Source organism: Galeopterus variegatus, unplaced genomic scaffold (assembly GCF_000696425.1).
Source record: "Galeopterus variegatus unplaced genomic scaffold, G_variegatus-3.0.2 Scaffold6197, whole genome shotgun sequence".
Classification (NCBI taxonomy): domain Eukaryota; kingdom Metazoa; phylum Chordata; class Mammalia; order Dermoptera; family Cynocephalidae; genus Galeopterus; species Galeopterus variegatus.
The window spans coordinates 187,747-206,969 of record NW_007732308.1 but is presented as its reverse complement, the minus strand read 5'-3'; the positions used below and the strand labels follow the sequence as shown (position 1 = coordinate 206,969).

General features: G+C 41.1%; 1 protein-coding gene across 3 annotated transcripts in view; it reads left to right on the top strand.

The window, feature by feature from the left end:
• Positions 1-19,223, top strand: part of PLAG1 (pleiomorphic adenoma gene 1) — a 43,403-nt gene that overhangs the window by 11,245 nt on the left and 12,935 nt on the right. The window contains exon 2 of one of the 3 annotated variants that reach the window (XM_008590556.1): positions 14,509-14,613. The exons of the other annotated variants lie outside the window; for them this stretch is intronic. The gene's annotated coding sequence lies outside the window, so the exon portion shown is untranslated. The remainder of the gene's footprint in view (positions 1-14,508; positions 14,614-19,223) is intronic. 3 annotated transcript variants of the gene reach the window in all.

Sequence of the window (19,223 nt, the reverse complement as noted above, 5' to 3'; positions counted from 1 at the left end):
TCACTGGATGTGAAATTAGTTACAGAAATGTGAACATGATCCATATTTGAAGTGGTGTCCACTGCCATGCACATGACTCAGGTCTTTATCAGTAGGTCTGCTCTCATTAGCAAGTTCTGGATATCTATTTTCAAGTGCCTCTTCGCCATAGCCACCTGGATGGATGATTGGCATCTCAAACTCTCAACATTCCTAAAATCAGCAATTCAGACTTTACTAATTTTATGAATGGCCCTACCATTCTTTCCCCCTGCCCCAGTCACTAAAACCCCTCTTCTACATTCAGTTGGAACTTCAATTATAGTTTTAATCTTCTGTTGTAGAGACGTGTAACACACATTGGGTTCTCTCCTGTTGCTGAGTATAGGGTGCCAGGAGTGAGCAGAGTGGTGGCAGAGAAGGCTGGAAAGGGAGACGAGCCAGGAGGTATGGGTTCCCAGATACCACACTGAAGGAGTTTTATTCTGTCCAGTGAAGGACCTGCTGAGATTCAAAGCTGGGTCTGTAAATGGTGTAAAGCCACTTTCTTACCTGTGTCTCCCTTCTCAGTCCTCTTGCTCATTCCTCAATGCTTAACGGTTTCTTGAAGCCCTCTTTCCCCTACTCTCTCACCAGCTGTCTTGCCTGGTTCCCAGGGAAGACTGGGGCCGTCAGTGCCCTCTTTCCCTTTGGGTTCCTCTGTAATGGTGTCCAGCCTTCTTGGAGGGGAAGACAGGGGTCCAAGGCTCTGCCGTGCCCCAAGGAGAGTTGGTCTAGCTGGGAAGGCTGGAGCCCAAGGCTGCTGGGCCTGCTCTGGCCCCTCTCCCCCTCCCATCTTGGAATTCCCATCTCTTCCTCTCCACCTGCAAAGAATGCTCAAATCTTCTTCCCCCATCAAAAAAACAAAACAAAATACAAGACCCTCATCCTACCCCCTCAAGTATCTTTCTCCCCGCATCGGTACCAAACTTCCCGAAAGAGAGATCTTTGTGAAATCTCTGTTTCCTTCATCCCCCCTTACTCTTTAACCATCCTGCCCTATCCTTTTGAATCTACATTTGAAGAGAATATCCATCAACAGCCCTCCAGATGCCTATCTAGTGGCATCTTTTCCATTTTCTTCCCACTTGGACTTTCTGCCATACTCCACTCAGTTTGTGGTTTGTGCACTTTGCTGCTCTTTCTCTGGCACTTTCTTTGCACTTTCCTTTGATGGAGCGCATTCTTCCACCTGTCCCTGATCACCAGTACTTTGGCATTTCCCAGGGTTCACAGGGTTCCCTGTTTCACTTCTCCTCTCAGTGGACACCTTCCCTGGGCACCAGCTCCCACTCTTGCAGTACCTTTGGCTTGCAGCTTTGTGCTAATAAAGCCTCAGTCTCTGCCTCTCTCTTGGGCTGCTATGCCTCATTTTCTCTTTATGCCAGTATCGCCATATCTGTGGACAAGACACCTTTCCTCATTCAGCAAACTTTGCAAGGTGCCTGCCACTGGTCACAGTACAGTGCCAGGTGCTAAGCCAGGCCCCACCCTTGTTGAGCAAAGGAGACAGACAGTAAGCAGAGTTCCCTCAGATTGTGACAGGTGGTGTGAAGGGAGTAAGAGGGAATACCTGGAAAGCACAGCCCCCTGAGACTAGTGGAAGGGGGAACACACACACCAGGATGTCAGGGGAGATGCACTAACTCCCACTATGGGGGAAGACACACTCACTGCACCTGGGGTTAGGGGGGCAGAGATGCATTCACACCAGAATGTAAGGGGAGACACACTCACTCCCACTGTGGGGGGCGGGGACACACTCACACCAGGATGTGAGGGGAAATATGCTCTCACTGTGGGAAGGTGGGGAGAGACACTCACTCCTACTCTGGTATCTGCATCATCGACCAGTGACAAGCTGAGAAATGCTCACAGTGCTGTTCAGTCCGCTGATGTGTTCTGATGCCCCCGCTGGGTTTTGCCAGAGAGAGACGGCCTGTAAGTGGAAGTCAACGCTTGTCCACTGAAGGTACCTTGACAAGGTACCTCCAGTCTGTCCTCTTCATGTCACACAGAAGATCACACCACATTCCTTTTGCTCTAATTAAAATACTAAAAGTGTGCAGTGTAGCTATCATATATTCATGTGGAAGGTTTTTTCTCAGACTATCATGTACATATGAGTCACAACCATCTTGAGAGCATGACAATAGATTAAGAATCCTTTGGTTCAACCAGCACGATAGGTTATTACCAGAAACACTAACACTTTCAATCACCATGCCTTTGGCTCCCCGGTGTCCTTCAACTTGGGATTCTCTTTTCCCACTTCTCCCTAGACAACATCCTTTCGTACCAACTCCGCAGTAATTCTGTGCTCCCAAAGTCCTCTTGCAGCACCTCTGTTATGGCACACAAGCCACAGTGTGCCTTGCCTCCCAGTTGGGTGTGTCTTTCCCCCACATCCTTGGGACTAGGTCTTATTTATCTCGATATCATCCCTCACCTGCACACAGAAAGCACTCAGAAAGTTTTGTGAGATTTAAGCATTGGGAGCTATAACAGTTCAAAGGAGAGACTCCTGTTGCCAGTCTTGGATCCTGTCTTTTCACTAACCCAGAGCTCCTTGGCAGCTGGCTCCCTCCCAACTTGCACTGTCTCTCGTTCCCCACAAGAAGCCAAACGTGCCTGGCTCCAGGATTCCCTGCCTCCTTGGAGTTGGACTGAGATGGCTTCAGGCAGGGGAACCTGCTCAGCACCTTCCCCAGCTGCTCGGTACGGATTTCTGTCCTACCACCTGCAGCCTTCACCTGTCCCTGACACCTGGCGCTGGCTCCACCATCACCCTGCGCCAGTCTCTCTGGTCACCTGTCCCCTGCATGTTCTCCCCCGCTGGTCCAAGGAGGCTGGTAGCTTCTGTGAAGAGGGCAGGGAATGTGCACTCTTACCAACCCAGTGGGCTGGGATGTTACCTCCCTTCTCTGGAATAATAGTGTTACCTGGCATTGTGAAGTGCTTGCTCTGTGCTTGCTGTTCGTAGTGCTCACTTACACATACATAGTGACATCTTGAATTCTTGTGACAGCTCCCTAGTAATGGGTACTCTGATTATCCCCTGATCACAGAGAGAGAAAATGAGGCACAGAGAATTTAAGTAACTAAGCATTAAATGAGATAAAGCATGAAAAAAGTTCGTAGCATAGTACCTGGTTTATTTAAGTGCTCAAATAGTTCTTGTTTTCTAAAAACCCTGTCTACTCTATTCTATGAAATTCTAGCTAGTAATGAAAACGATGATAACAGTTCTCTAATAGAAATAGAATCTCTAATAGTTAAGTAGCGTTACCCTAAGTTCACTGAGAAAATGGAGTCTATCAGATATGCTCTGTCCACAGCCTATTGCCTGACCACCAACCTTATTTACACCTTAGCCCCTACTTTTCTTGGCTTCTGAGAAGCCCTGTTCTCCTACCCCCGGCTCCTCATCTCTTTCTCTGTCCCATTGAATACGGATTTGTATTTGGCCACACTGGCTGCTTCTCTTCAGCCAGCAGAAATGTTTAAGATACTCCAGACCAACACTGTTCAAAGCCTTTCCTTGACTGTGCCATTTCCAACTCATCATTCTCTGTCTCCTACAGGCCTTCACATCTTCACCTCCTTTCCCAAACCACACACTTCATGCTCCCACCCTACCATTCCACTGAAGCGGCTTTGGCACAGGTCCCCATGACAGCCCCTGCTGCACACTCGTGTTCATATACACACGTTCCACTGTCAAGTCCAGCAGGTGCTATCCCTGGTGCTGGGTCTGCTGCTCCATGACTTGGGTCCCTCCCACTGCCGTGCACCCGTTGCCTCCACAAGCCACCATATTCTCCTACCTCACACCTGACACGGTTCCTTGATCTTGCTGCACTCATTTATTCAACACTCTTATTAGAGTTAAAAAATTGCCCAGTCATTGTATGCCACCATACCTTGTGCATACAAGGTATAATAAAGCACATGATGTGTGTGGATTTCTAACATCTACTTTGGCTGTTCAGAAACTGCTCTTCCTTTCTGTTGTTTCCCCCTGTGTTTTAGATCATTGATGTTGCTGGACAAGTGAAAGATGACTGTGTATTAATACCACAAGTTCATGTTAAGGTTGGGGGAAGGGGTAACTCACCTCCCAAACTGAATTAACTGGAATTTGCAAAGCACATAAATTAAGGGAGTAATTATTCATATTACCCAGTAACTCACCTTTTTAAAAAAATAAGGATTCAAATTGGCACCTCTTTTAGTACCTTTAAGTATTAACTATCTGAGGGATGTCAGTTGAGAAATCTGAAGTGTTAGGACAATTCAAAAGTCATAAAATGCTGTGAAATTACAGTACATACTAAAAATACCTCATATTTGCATAATGGTTTGCAATGTGCCATCATCACTTGAAACCTCTCCACCCCTGTGAACTTGAATCATAATGTGGCCCTTGCTGACCAGAGTCTCATATCGCTTACTGCCTTGCTTCTGCTGACCTCCTCTTGTCTCTTACCATGACGGTTGCTTTCAGCACCTCCTTTACTCTTGCTCTGTGCTTCCCTGTGGTCTCACTCGCTCCCTGCCACCATAGCTGGCTCTTGGTCATGCCCTAGGATGTTCCACTCCATCACCCCTCTATACCTGCCTTCCTGCTCCCAGCCCTGGAAGAATCCTCTCCTCTTGCCCTTTCTTTGCCTGGACTCCCAGATGACTGGGGACAATGATGTTACTGATCTAGAAGTTGCACGTGTAGAGTAGACCTGAAATGACAGTGTGAATCCAGGGCCTGTTATGATTTGGTAGAACTGATGAGTGATTAATCTTTGTGTTCTCTATGATACCTTGATAGTTAAATTAAATGATATTTATTTATCTGTAAGTTTGGTCTTAAAGATAAATAGACTGTACTGGTCTATTGAGGAAGACGAACTTTCTAGACATGACCACAAGATGGCACAGTGACTGCAGTGTCCTCGTATCTGTCGAGGGTGGGCCAAGTCAAGAAAAAGAACAGTGTCTTCTTGATTGCTGGATATACTCAAGGGAAATCCAAGAGAATTTTCAAATTTGAAGCATTCTGTCAATTCCCAGTCATTCACAGAGTTAATCAGATAGATTTGGCATCTTTCTTCCACAGATCCATTTGGCCAACAAGGTGGAAAGCTTCTCTCCTTCCCTTCTTCTCTTCCCTTCTTCCTTCTATTCATTCAGCAAACACATGAGTGCTTCCAGTGTGCGTCCACTGTTGTAAGTATTGGGTGGAGCACGATCTCTGCTCTGCCCTCGCTTATATTCTGCAGCCTTTACTGGGACCCAACTGAAGATATTGGAGACAGAACCAAGAATTACTTTGCAGTTTTTTGTTACTTCTGAAGTCTTCTTTTCCCCTCTCCACCAGCATGGATCAATCCATAGTTTTATATTATCCAAACCTGCTTCAGTTTAACAAGCAGAAGGACCACTGGTCAGTGTATCGCAGTGATGATTTTGTTTTAGCCATGATTATCCTTGGTGTTCTCCCCTACTTCCCAGTTACCTGGTTAACCAAGAATTGGCTATATTCTCTTTCCAGTTAAAAATATTGAGGTTCAGAAAGGTCAAAAATTATGTCCAATATTGCACAAGTAATGTGCAGTACATGGAGAAGAACATACTCAGGTCTGTGTGTCACTTATTCCTTTATGATGATAAGGTGGGCCTAATATAAATTTACTTAGTTAAAATTACATCTATTGTTTGGAAACATTTCTTCTCCAAGGGGTAAGCAAGAGTGCAAAAATAATACAAGTATAATAATTTAGAAACATTAATATCACACATTGCTTGTTTTAACGTTATGAGAATTTACTGTTAGAGCAGCCCTCTTTGTGGTATGAATCTCAGTTGAGTACTCATTTTTTTTCCAGTATGGGATCCCTGTCTCCTTTTTATGTCTTCTCTCCCTACCTAATCCCTCCACTAGCTTGGCTCTGCAAGATGAGATTCAGTTCCATGCACCTCTTGCCAACCCTTTTATGAATCTCAGTTGAGTACTCATTTTTTTTCCAGTATGGGATCCCTGTCTCCTTTTTATGCTTTCTCTCCCTACCTAATCCCTCCACTAGCTTGGCTCTGCAAGATGAGATTCAGTTCCATGCACCTCTTGCCAACCCTTGCTTCGGTTTCAGGAGGATGCGGACAGGGGATTAACTTGAGAGGCTGTGTGAAAGAGACATTCCCATATTGTAGAATTCACAGTGCGGAATTTTGCCTATACAGTAGATTTTTTTCTAACATGTAGCTGTTTTCTCTGATTTTTAGTAATCATAATATTTTCACAGATGCATTATAATCTTTTATCAACCACAGTTAGGCCACAAGCAGGGGTCAGTCCCTTTCTGGATACTCAATAATCACATATTACCCAAATTACCATTCAGTTAACATGCAAAATGACTGTGGGCACCGCATGGATCAGTTTTATCTTTTTGGGCGGGAATCCAAGCCCTTGACCTTGGTGTTTTAAACACCACATTCTAACAAACAGAGCTAACTGGCCAGACAGATTAGTTTTATTTTAGCTGTGATTTGGGCTTATTTTTGACCACAACCACCCTAAAATTTAAGATGCACCCTGCCTGTGTCACAGAAATGAGATCTAAAGTATGCTTCTTCACCAAATATCACTTTTAATATAAATCTCACATTGTATATGAGTGTGTAGTCTTCTCCACATGAAGTATTCCCATTGTGTGTCCTTCAGAGATTTGGTTGACTCTTGATTCTGTATGAGAACCTGGGGACAGTGGGGGAATCCTTATTTTTGAAGCCCACATCAGGCCATTTTGGGACAGTACTTATATCTGAGTAACACACTGAATACAGTAGCTTCGCATTTCCAGCCCTCAGAAAGATGCCAGAAACTTTCCTTCTCACAGTACTGCATGGTATTTATTCCCATCTTGCAGGGGGAAATGCTGAAGAAAGATTAAATAAATTGTCCAAAGTTACACTGATAGTGAGAGTCAGACAGGATTTAAACCCAGTTCTGATTCTCTGAGTCAGGGTAAGGGTTTGTGTTTTGAGGTCCTCTCTGAGTCATAGTTTCAAAGGAAATTTCCAGAACTGTACTGCCTGAGATTATGGAAAGAGATATAACACAGACCAGTAGGGAAGAGGACCAGGGGTACAGGGCAAACTGAAGAGTATGTCCTGCAGTGGGGAAGGGACTGCCCCATGTCCCGGTACTGAAACTTCAAGAAGTAGGACCTGGGGCTTCATACTGATGGGTTTGAGCACCGTTTACTTAATTACCTGTCAGCAAACACCGCAAAGGACTAAGTGAGTTTGTAATTTAGGAAGGTCAGGTTTCTTTCTAAAAATGCTAACTGGAATAGAAATTGAAAGGAGAATCACCACTTCGTGCTGTTACAGAAAGCAACAAAGGTTCACAAAGATTGGTTGTTTTGTGAATAATATAAAAATGGGACTGGATGCAGGAGTGGGGGGAGCAAGTTGTATGGGTACCTACATTTAGGGTAATTTGTAAATTATCAGAGTAATTTTAAAAGTTTCAGCTCCTGTTAATATGATTCACATGAGGCTTCTCCACCCAACACCAGTCTCATAGCTCCAGTCTATCCCTTTGCTCCAAGAATAGCAAATCGCCTGAAGTGATCCAGACCCACCATACAGCTTTCTGACTCCCGGTGCCTGGAATACCTGCCCATGCTTGGCTGATACTTGTCTTTTGTTATCTTGGCTCCAGTATCACTTCGTTTATTTTATTGAATTAATCAAATGCAGGTCTACCAATTAGCATGACATTTCTTTGTTTTTACGGCTACTGCTAATGAATGTATCTAAAAGGGCTGCACAGAGGCTGAGCTGAAACACTTCAGTGGGTACTTCCTTTGGAATTTGATAAATGGAACCTATCCCAGACTATTTATTATCTGTAGGTGTCAGTTCCAGTTAGAGAGTGTATTCCTGGAGCCTTTAAATCATGTAGTCTGTAAAGCAACAGGTGATTTGCACTGGCTTCCTCCAAGTTCGACAGCTGAGAATGTGGCTTTAAAAACGCGTAGATATGCATCCTTCTTAGTAGGGATTGAAAGCAACTCACATTTAAGCCAATATTCCTCTCATCTTTTTTCCACCCTCTGTTTGGGAAGAAAAGATTTTAGTCATTTCGAGTTATGCCCTTCTAAAAGATTTTAGTTTATCAGTTCACAAAGTTTTCTTTTTGACAAAAAGGAAAAAAAAAAGTTTTCTTTTTATAATTCAGTATATTCATGTGAAGATTTGTTTCTCATCCTCATCAATTTTGTTTTTTTCAGTATGAAAACTTTACCAATTTTTGTATTTTTTTACAGCTTTATTGAGGTATAATTGATGTTTTATAAATTGCACATATGTAAAGCATACAGTTTGCCCAATTGTGACGTATGTATCCATTCCTGAAACCATAACCACGATCAGCGTAATGAACATAGCCATCATTCCCAAAAGTTTGCTCATGTCCTTTTGTGACTGATCCCTCCTTATCTTACCTCCTGTCCCCACATAACCGCTGATCTGCTTCCTGTCACTAGTTTGCATTTCCTAGACTTTTATATAAAAGGAATCATGCAATATACATCTTTTATTTGCCTGACTTTTTTCATTCAGTGTAATTATTTTGAGGTTCCTCCATGTTACTGCATGTATCAATAGTTCATTCCTTTCTAATGCCTATTATATGAACCTGCTGCAACTTTATCCATTCACACATTGATGGACATTTGGGTTGTATCTAATTCTGACTGTTACAGACAAAACTGCTGTGAATATTCATGTACAGGTGTTTGTGAAGACATATGTTTTTATATCTCTTGAGTAAATAAATACATAGATGTGAAATGGCTGTGTCATATGGTAGGCACATGTTTAACTTTAAGAAACTGAGAAATTGTTTACCAAAATAATCATACCATTTTTACCCTCGTGTCCATGGTGGATAGGAATTTCATTTGCCTCCTATCCTTACGAGCACTTGATACAGTCAGATTCAGTCTTTTTAATTTTGGTCATTCTAATGGGTGGATAGCATTATTGCATGTGATATTAATTTGCATTTCCCTAATGACCAAGGATGTTGAGTATCTTTTCATGCACTTTTTTGCCATCTGTATATTTTCATTGGCGAAATGTCTCTTCACATGTTTTGTTCATTTTTCTCAATTGGGTTTTTTATTTATTTATTTTTATTGAATCAGAATTGATTATATATATTTTGGGGGTTCGACATTGAGATATGTTGATCAAATCAATATTACTAACATATATATTGTTACAAATCATAATTATTCTTTATGCCCCTTGTCTAATCTCTCTCCTTCCCCCCTCGAATTACCCTAGATTTCTTCTCTCCTTCTGAAAGAATAATGATTACTCTGTTGATTTGTTGCCTAGATGATCTGTCCAATGCTGAGAGGTGTGATCAGGTCCCCCAATATTATCATAGAACAGATGCTTCTTCTGTCACTCTGAAATGGGCTATGTGGAGAGACATCCTCTTCTTTTCTTTATCTCTGCTGGTGACTCTCCTTGTGTCAATGCACTCCAGTGGCTGGCAGACCATCTGCATGGTGTTTGTGGCATCTAGCCGCTTTCATGGCAGCCATGGTTATTGTGGTGGCTTGATGGGCCACCCACATGGAGGTGATGTTTTTGGCATGCTCCTTGGTGTTGGCAGTGTGCCTGGTTTTGGGGAGTGTCTGGTCCTGGCTCCATGCATCAGGTCCCCAGGCAGGCCCCGTGGCACTGGCATGGTGTGCCTGGTTGTGGGCAGGGGGTCCAGTCCCTGGCTGCATGCCCTGGGCCCCTGGGCAGTACCCGAGGTGCTGGCACTGTGCCTGGATGTGGGAGTGGGGTCCAGTCCCCAGCTCCAAGCCTCGGGTTCCCAGGCAGGCCCCGAGGCACTGGTGGTGTGAGTGGTTGTAGGCAGGGGTTCTGTCCCCGGCTCCATGCCTCATTTCCCCTGGTGGGCCCCAAGGTACTGGTAGAGTGCTGGGACCAGAATTAATTTTTTGTCCTTTGCTTACTTCTAACACAGGGGAACTTCCTGTGGGAACCAGTACTTGAGCTCTGTGGTTGAGCTAAATTGCTGCTTTACTGCTTTTTCCCTAGGGAAGGTTTTTGTGCAGCTCAGGGTTTAATGGTTGACCTTATAGGTACTTCTGGCTCTCCAGAGACTCGGTGCACCTGGGTTGTGTAGAAACTCTGATCTGGGCCTGAGTTTTTTCATCAAACTGCACCCCATGCAATTCTGCATTCCCAACCAGTCTCCTCTGAGTGGTCCTGTGCTGATTGGGGGGTGAATCGGCTGTCCTTCCTGTGTCCCAGTGTTCTCCCAGTGGGCTTGTCTCCCCTACCACCCATGCTCCAAACACTTCCCATGGGACAGGCCCTGCACTGGTCCCTTTCAATGACTCACCGGCCTCCGATGGCTCCCCAGCCTCTGAATGGTTCCTCTTTTTCAGTTGTTCTGGCTCCTCCTGCATGGGTCCACAGGAACCCTATTAGTGGTCTTGCTGTCCTGGGGACCACAAAGGTCCTCTTCTCCTCTGCTGCCTCCATGTAACTCCATCAGAAGGGCACAGCTGTAGTTTCTGCTGGCTCCTGCTCCATGCACTCAGCAGTTCCAACCTTAAAGTGGCTGCATCCCAAAACACTCCAAGCATTTTTTTCTTTCTCTCATCGTGGTTTCTTCCGCCTTCATGAACTCTGTAGGTCTCTCCTCCTCTTCCCCTAAGCTCCAGCAGCCCAAGCTTGGCTGATGTTACATTTTTATAATTGTAAATTGGTTGATTTGTGGGAGAGAGGGACGCTAGGGACCATCTGTTCTGCCATCTTGACCGGAACCTCTGTTTGTTTTCTTATTGTTGAGTTTTAGGAGTTCTTTATTCTGGGTACAAGTTCTTTATCAGATATACAACTTATGCAAAGATTTTGTTCTGGTCTTCTAGTGGCTTGTCTTTTCATTCCCTTACATTGTCTTTTGAAGAACATTTTAAAATTTACATGAAATTCAGTTCATCAATTTGTTATTTTATGAGTTGTGCTTTTGGTGGTGTAACTAAGGAACTTTTGACTAACTGAATGTCACAGAGATTGTTTCTGTGTTTTTTTCTAGAAGTTTTATAGTTTTAGGTTTTATGTTTAGGCCTATGGTCCCCTTAGAGTTAAGTTTTGTATATGATATGAGATATGGTTTGAAGTTCATTTTCTGGTAGATGAACATCAAACTTTTCCACCAGCATTTGTTGAAAAAAAGACGTTCTGGGCCGGCCCTATTGCTCACTCTGGAGAGTGCGGCGCTGGTAGGGCCAAGGCCGCAGGTTCAGATCCTATATAGGGATGGCCTGTGTGCTCACTGGCTGAGCGTGGTACAGACCACACCATGCCGAGGGTTGCGATCCCCTTATTGGTCAAAAAAAAAAGAAAAAAAGACATTCTCTCTGATCAAATAATTTTTCCTAATTATAAAAGTAATATATTTGTGTAGTACAGAAAAGTATAAAGCCTATACCTTACAAATCTTTTGTTTATAACTCTCATAGGTACATTAGTGGGGGGGGGAGCAGTGGCATAGTTTAGTTTGAAGTGCATACTTTAGAAAATTGGAGTCATAGTATAGACACTTATTCTGTGTCCTGTTTTTTAAAAAATTATTATGCCTGTTTTTCCATGTGATTCAATATTCTTTAACTGTTCTTTTGCATCTGATTTAATATTCTTCAACTGCATGGTTTTTAGTGTTTGCATAGTTATTCTAGACATTGTCAGTTTTTATTCTTAAAATATACTTTGAATGTCTTTATATTTAAATCTTTTTTCTCTCATTTTTTGCTTAAATTTCTAGAAATGAATTATCAGGTCAAAATACAAACGTTTGAAAAGCTTTGATTACATATTTCTACAGTGTATTCCAGAAAACTTTCAACAGTTTACCTTCCCACCGGCAATAACTAAGAGATTTAATCCTTTATGGCAAGTTTTTGTTTGTTTTTGTAAAACCTTCGAGGATGTCCCTGGACACACCCCTCCCCCCCATGGCTATTTTTTCCCTGGCCAAGTGCCTTGCTCCTCTCTCATTCTTACCAGACATAGGACCCTTCTTCTCAGCACTGGCCACAGTGAGCAAATTCCTGGCATTTCTTGCCTCTGTGACCAAAAGACTTATCAGGATGAACATACAAGGGTACTTCAAAAAGTTCATGGAAAAATAGAATTAAAAGATCATACTAATCTTTCCATGAACTTTTTGAAGTACCCTCCTAGATCCCTCCTAGGTCAGTAAAAAAGCCTCTTATCCAAGACAAAAGCCTCTCCTCCTTCTCTGGATCCTGTTCTGCCCTGTTTCATTAAGAGTGCTTCATTTTCTTCCCCACCTCTTTATCCTCAGCACAAAAACATTCTCTTCTCTCTCTCTCACCCGCTTCTCTCTCCCACCTGGTCCTAAGTTCTCTTTTAGCTACCATCCTCCCTTTTTTTCTTTTCTTTAGGGTCAAAGCTCTTTGACAGAAAGCATCCTTTTGCTGGAAGTCATTCCCTAGCACCCAACTAACTATCCTCATTTACATGTTTCTCCCCCTTTCTCTCCTTCTCACCTCACCCCACCTCACACTCTTCCCTGCTGAAGTTTGGTGTCTTCATTCCTAAGTGGTGAACACTATGCAGGAATTGTGGGGTGATTCTGTAGCTCTTAGCAGCTTTACCTTTTTGAGGTTTTTGCCACCTTTTTCTTCTTTATCCTTGAAGTTCAGTCTCTACCTCCTGGTCTCCTTTGATTACCTGGTTTTGTCTCAGTGATGGTCATTAGGCTCCAACATGAGTAAACCATTATCTGGTTTGATTGTCCATTCTGTGCATGTAGGCTGTTCAACTATCTTTGTCTTCCTTTCCCTTATCTCTTTTTGTTAATATTGTCAGGCATGTAAGTGGCCTTTCTTCTAGGAAATCTTATTTTTGCTGGTGTCAACTCTGCCTTGGACAACTCCAGAACACATCTTCTGTGTCTAATTCAACAAGCACCCCGCTCCCCTTCCCCCTACTCCCCAGGTGCTTGTTCTCTGCACTTTTGATCCATTCAGTGTTTTAAAATTGCCCACTTCCTATCATGAGTACGTGAGTGTCAAATGTCCAGACCATTTGGGCTTCAGTGTACTTTTCTTATTTGAATCCCTACAATGACTGTAAATTACACAATAGCCAGAGGCCATCTTAGACTCTGTAATAATCTGGTTCTAACCTCTGAGTTCTTCTGGCTGTCATGCTCACCCTCCCCCTCACGACCACACATACATTTTTTATTCTTAACCTTTCTTAATTGTACATTCTTCATGGCAAAAATCATCAAAAATCCATAGAATTCTTTTCCTTTTTTGACCTTCTAAGGTACTTGTTTATACTTTATAATATTGTTTGTAACTGTTAATTTGTCACTCTAATACCACCTTATGGCAGGTTTTATTTAACAGTTGTACGTATTTTTTAACTTCACAAAAGGTATACAGAATATTCCACAGCCACACCTAGCTTGTGCACTCCTAGAGAACAGGGATTGTATCTGTCTACACCCACAATAAATTCAAGTTGGAACCGTATATAATAGGTGTCGGTAATGTTTATAACATCAGTGTCAGATATTTATCTTAATAGAGTGGTAACCACATAGAATTAAGCATTGACTCTCTGGTGTAGGTAAATGAAGCAGGTGATTTTCTGCATAGAACACCTGGCATTTCTTTTCTCTCTTGGTTAATGCCCATAGAGGTCAGTCTTCATAATCTGCACCAAAAGAAGGATGCTGAGGATGACTCAGAACGTTGAATACTTCAGAATATGTTTTGGTTTTTCACTGTATGTTGTTGTAGATTGAATTGCCCCTGGGAATTGACTTGGAAACAAGTAATAGTCACATCATAAAGACCAACTCAGGAGCTCAAAAGTTGTCCCTGGCTCCCTATTCTGCCTCTGCTCTGGGGTGCTCAGTAGTTGCCACCTTTCTCTGCACAGATGGCCTGGTCTCTGACCGAGGAAAGCACTCATGGGGCAGAATTTCTCCCACAGCCATTGTTCAGAACAAGACAGACACCACAAAAGGTTTTTCTGAAAACTGTGTTACAGAGAGGATAATGGATGTGTTTATAATATAAATAAAGAAAATAAGCAGCAAATTTGAGAAATGGCAATAAACTTGGAATAATAATTTTACTGCATAAAAATATAAATCTAGATAACTGAGCTTCAGAGAGAAAATACATAAACGTAGGGATATTGATTTGTTTACTTTTGATTTTACAATGTACTGTACTATAAATATTTTATTTGTTTAACATGTGTTTCTAACAGGATTTAAGGTAGATTTTTCAATAAAGTACAAAGAATATGAATAAGTGATAATGAATAAAACACAATTTGGTTCATATGCCATTAACCAATTTGGGCCTGACTTTTGGAATTTCAAACTAACTCTTCTTTTCTTTTTAGGTTTCCTCTTGGTGCTGCCTTGGCTGTATTTGGCACCCAGAATGCCTCATTCTGTGACAGTCTGTTGATAAGGTTGCTTTGCTAGAATTTGGAGCAGAGCCTCAGGTAGGTGGCTTTTATCATTATATGGCATGACTTTCAAAGTGATCAATTATTTCCATTCCTAACTAATGTAAGATATAATATTAAAAGCTTTGAAAAGCATGCCACATAATAAGCATGCCACTTACCATCTTAGGGATCATCAATATGTATTGTGATCGTCAGGACTTCATTAATAGTTAAGGTATAATGGAATGTTTGAAGTACTAGCAAGGAGCAGTGTTCCTTCCCCTGTGCACAAAATTCGTAGTGTTGTAAAAGCTTATTGTTCCCCAGATAGCTACAGATGAACTCTTAAGCTCTTCTTTCTTTGAATCTTTCTCCGAGTGATAGACTATCCCATGTTGCCACTATATCTTTTTCTGTCTGCTGGAAAGAGAGGGGGGCTAGATCTGCTCACTGGTGTGGGGCAGATGCTAGAATAAGGAACCCTGTGTAGCAAGAGCAATTTGCTAGCATTGTTGGGAAGAGGACATGTACAAGCATCTAGATTTCCCAAACTGTAGCTGCAGCTCAATGGCAGAGAATCAAGGGGTAGCAATACTTGAAAATCCAGGCACACACGGATTTGGCACCAGGTAAGTGTGTCAGAAGGACCTCAAAAACAGGGTTGAGGTTTAGAGGCCAGGACCCTCAGCTCTAGCGTAGGGAGACTGGAAAAAGCAAAGGTGACTGTGCAAGTACCAGGGGATGGGTTTCTGTTCCTAAACTCTCCACCGACTACAGACAGGGGCCCCCAACCCTGGGGAAAGGAGGACTTGGGCTGAGAGCCAGACAGGGCATCACAGTATGTATGAACAGAGCTTTTTCAATCAAATTAAAGGTGCAGAAATTAATCTGGCTAAAATTTTCTGTTAAGCACAACATTCTGTGGAAGTTAAGCATTAAAATCAAGTTAGCCTAAGTTTTTAGCCATCTGTATACAATAAATATTTTTTAAATAAATAAAAAGATGTTAATGGTTTTTTAGTGCTACAGGTTTTATTCTTTTTCTACTTCATTGTCGTTTTTAAACTTGTTTTTAGTGAAGCTGTTCTTTAGCAGCTAGAAAAAGAGGGAAGAATTAATTTACTTTTACTTAAACCACATTTATACAGATTTTCTCCTTTTTGATTCTCTTGTATCTGTAATGAGTCAAAAATTTTCCATTTTGAACATCTCCTTACATTTTAATTTCACATGAAGAACATCTTCTTTGAAGATTTGAATTTTACTTTGTTCTTTTTTTTTTTCCAATAGAGCTTTCCAACGATAAATCATTTCCAGTGATAAATCATGATCCATACAGGTTATGTGTGCTTAAGGAGCTATGAAACAGAACATTTGAAAGCAGAAATGTTCTGAAAATCCAGGCCAGCTGAGTGCTGCCTGGGTTTGTCTCCGTGCTCATTGAGCCTCTGAGTGACACATACTCAGTGCCCCTAGCTTTCGGGGCCCACAGAAGCAGGTGATGCTTCTCCCAGGGACACAGAGCAGTATAGACTCACAAATGGTTTTGTTGCTCCCCTAAGTTCCCAGCCCTCTGCCAAAACAAACTAACCATTTAATTTTGTGGGAGCTTGCTTTGTAACTGATTTGAGATTTCGGGAGCCCCGATACATATTTATTTACCTACTAGCTTTGATTCGTGAAATTCTCTTAAAGGAACTACAGTTCATTCAACAAATATTTATCAAATGTCTACTATATGCCAGGATACTGACCAGGTGCTGGGTATACAGGGATGAATAATAGTCTCCCTATAGATGAATTTACTGTTGCCAGAGGAGAGAGAGGTCAAACAGGTCATTTCAAAGAATGGCTTTCCAGTCCATATTAGGGATAAAAGGCTCAGAGAGGTGAGGTTTTCAAGTTCTTTCTCACTCTAGTAGAATCAGTGAAAGAATATACATATCAAGTCTCTTCTGATTGTGCCAGCTGGAGGTGGAGGAGAGCGTGGCCGCTGACTTGGCAGGTTTGCCTAGATCACATCCTATTCACTGTCAACTGTGTGGGAATGAATAGAAGTGGTTGTTTCCAGAAGTGATTTTATCCTGGACAGCCACATGGGAGTACAGACTGAGGGCACGTGCAGACGTTTACCTGGATGTGGATTCTGTTTTCATTACATTTTCAGTGCTGCTCAAGCATCAGCACATATATTTAACAACATTTATATCTCTCATACCACAGCACAAGCCCATATTTAAAGTGCACTTTACTTTGAGATGGCTTAAAACTAATTCTCTGCATGAGCTTTTGTAATTAAGTAAAACTTTCTTTTCTTAGCACTTTTGTTATAACGCATCTGATGTCTGCCTTTTCATTTGAATTTATAGACAGGCTTAGTATGGGTGCTTGAGAGGTCAAACATGAAATCTGGATTATTCTGTTTTTGTGATTTTAATAGCATTAGGCAATTAACCATACTTGAAAGGAGGCATGTCCTTCAAACATTTAGGGTCTTTCAATGTTAACATTTTTATAGTTGTCAAATATTTTTGTTATAGCTTCAGAAACTTAAGAGGTTACTGGTAATAAGGTAAAGAACTCATCACAGTTTGGGATATATGCAATTCTCTAATAGAGCTGACCTGTGAGCTACCTGCTTTATCATAATAGCCAGATCACCAATATTTTGGAAATGTTTTATACAAAAAAAAAACAAACAGGAAATCCTCTAAAATAGTTAAAGTATTGATTAAGCAGTCTTACTTTGTATTTGGATATAATCGCGGTTCTCTGTGCTCTCTCAAGCGTCACTGCTTCCCCTTGGCATAATTCCTCTCTCATTTCCTGTATGCAAATACTAATTGCCATATGTGAGGAAAATGAAAATACCCTGGTGTACCACCCATCTGTATATTTTAGTTTTTTTATTTTGATAAGAATATATAATGATAGAGAACCCTCCCCAACACACACACACACACACACACACACAGTGGTTAAACTTCTAAATTATGGATCTTTAAAAGAGAAGAAAAACGTGTTAACATGGCATATTTGCTCCATAAAATAAATAACCAAGGAAAATATTTCTGATTGGAAGATAAAATTTATTTGAATATTGCATCTTCATCAGGTTATCTGTTCATTCTGTCTGGGTACTCTAGAAAATGAGTGACCTGCAAAGGAACATCCTAATTGTACAGATAAGAGAAATGATGGAATTTCTTGGTTCCGCTTTGGAATTCGTTTACTTTTTCCTATTGTATCTTAAATAGGTCTGCTATTTTCTTTTACTTCTCTGTTAGTTTTTATTATTTGTATATTAAATATAAGACATTTCTAAACTCAGTAAGACTAATTTTTTATGGTGAATTTCAAAAAGATTGTCTTAGAACTACATTTTAATGAATTGCTCAAAATAAGTTGAAAATATCAAATACAGTAATTCAAAAAGGCATTCTTATTTTTTATTAATTTTAGTTAACTATGATATCTAATATAGGAAAATAAATACTGTAATTTCCCATATTCTGATTATAAAATGAGTTGTCTGGGGACCCATTATAATTCAAGCACATTAGGTGCACGTCTGGGCCATTTCTCCTGCTTCTCAGTAGGCTCTCAGCTCCTTTCTTTTCTCCTCTGTAGGGATCAGCAGCCCCATCCAAGTGTCTCACTGTCCTTCCTGCTCCATGCCAGGCACCGATCAGGCACCAGGCGTGTTTCCACTTTGGAAATTTTGATGAGGAATGTGAGCTGGATTGATGTTATCTGCTACTAATAGTTGATTCCTTAGTAATAAGAGCAATCAGAGAATACTTGTTTTCTGAAACAAAATAAGTATTTTAGTCAGCTTTTATTATAATTGCTGTTGTGTTAATGTAAGACTTTTCAAATAGGAGCCAAGTTTCACAAAAATACCCTTCTATTGACTTATTCAATATGTTGGACCAAATTGTATCCATACAGCATTATCTTTGACTTGATTATAGACATGTATATTCTGTCCTATGTCCACTGTGGTGATTGAGCAAGCCTTTAGGTCATTGTGTTGCTGGTAAGCATTTTCCTGGTTCTAATTTTTTTCATTCATTCAATAGTGACTTTTACTGCCTTTATGGGAAACAGCAGTGAATAAAATGGGCATGGCCCCTGCCCCTACCCTGCTTACGCTCAATTTTTCCATTCTTTCTTAGGTTTTATAATTGCAAGATAGATTTTTTTCCCTTTATTCTTCACTAACAAGTTATTTTACAGACCTGTGGGAATTGAATGCTGTAGATTTCCAAATTATCACACAGGGTCATTGAAGTTGTTTGTAAAAAATGTTCTAAGTATGTTGTTGACATTACTTCAAAATTGACTGTCTTCAATTATGGTATCTTGTGAATAGTTTCTTTCACATCATTCAAAATTCTATTGAGTGTAAATTAAAATATTAATAACTGGTAAGTTTCATTTTGCAACCTACCTTATTTACTCTATATGAAAAATATATTTTAAGCAAACATTCACATTTTCTGAATTGTTTACTAATGGTATTTCATGATAAGCATAAGAGAAAATAAAGTTTTGATGATTGTTGGTATTTACCCTTGGTTAGCAAAATCTGTGTTTGACTTTTAAATATGAAAGAATTATTGATGCAGGTAAGTGTTGTAAAAATTCACAGCTGTTAGCAA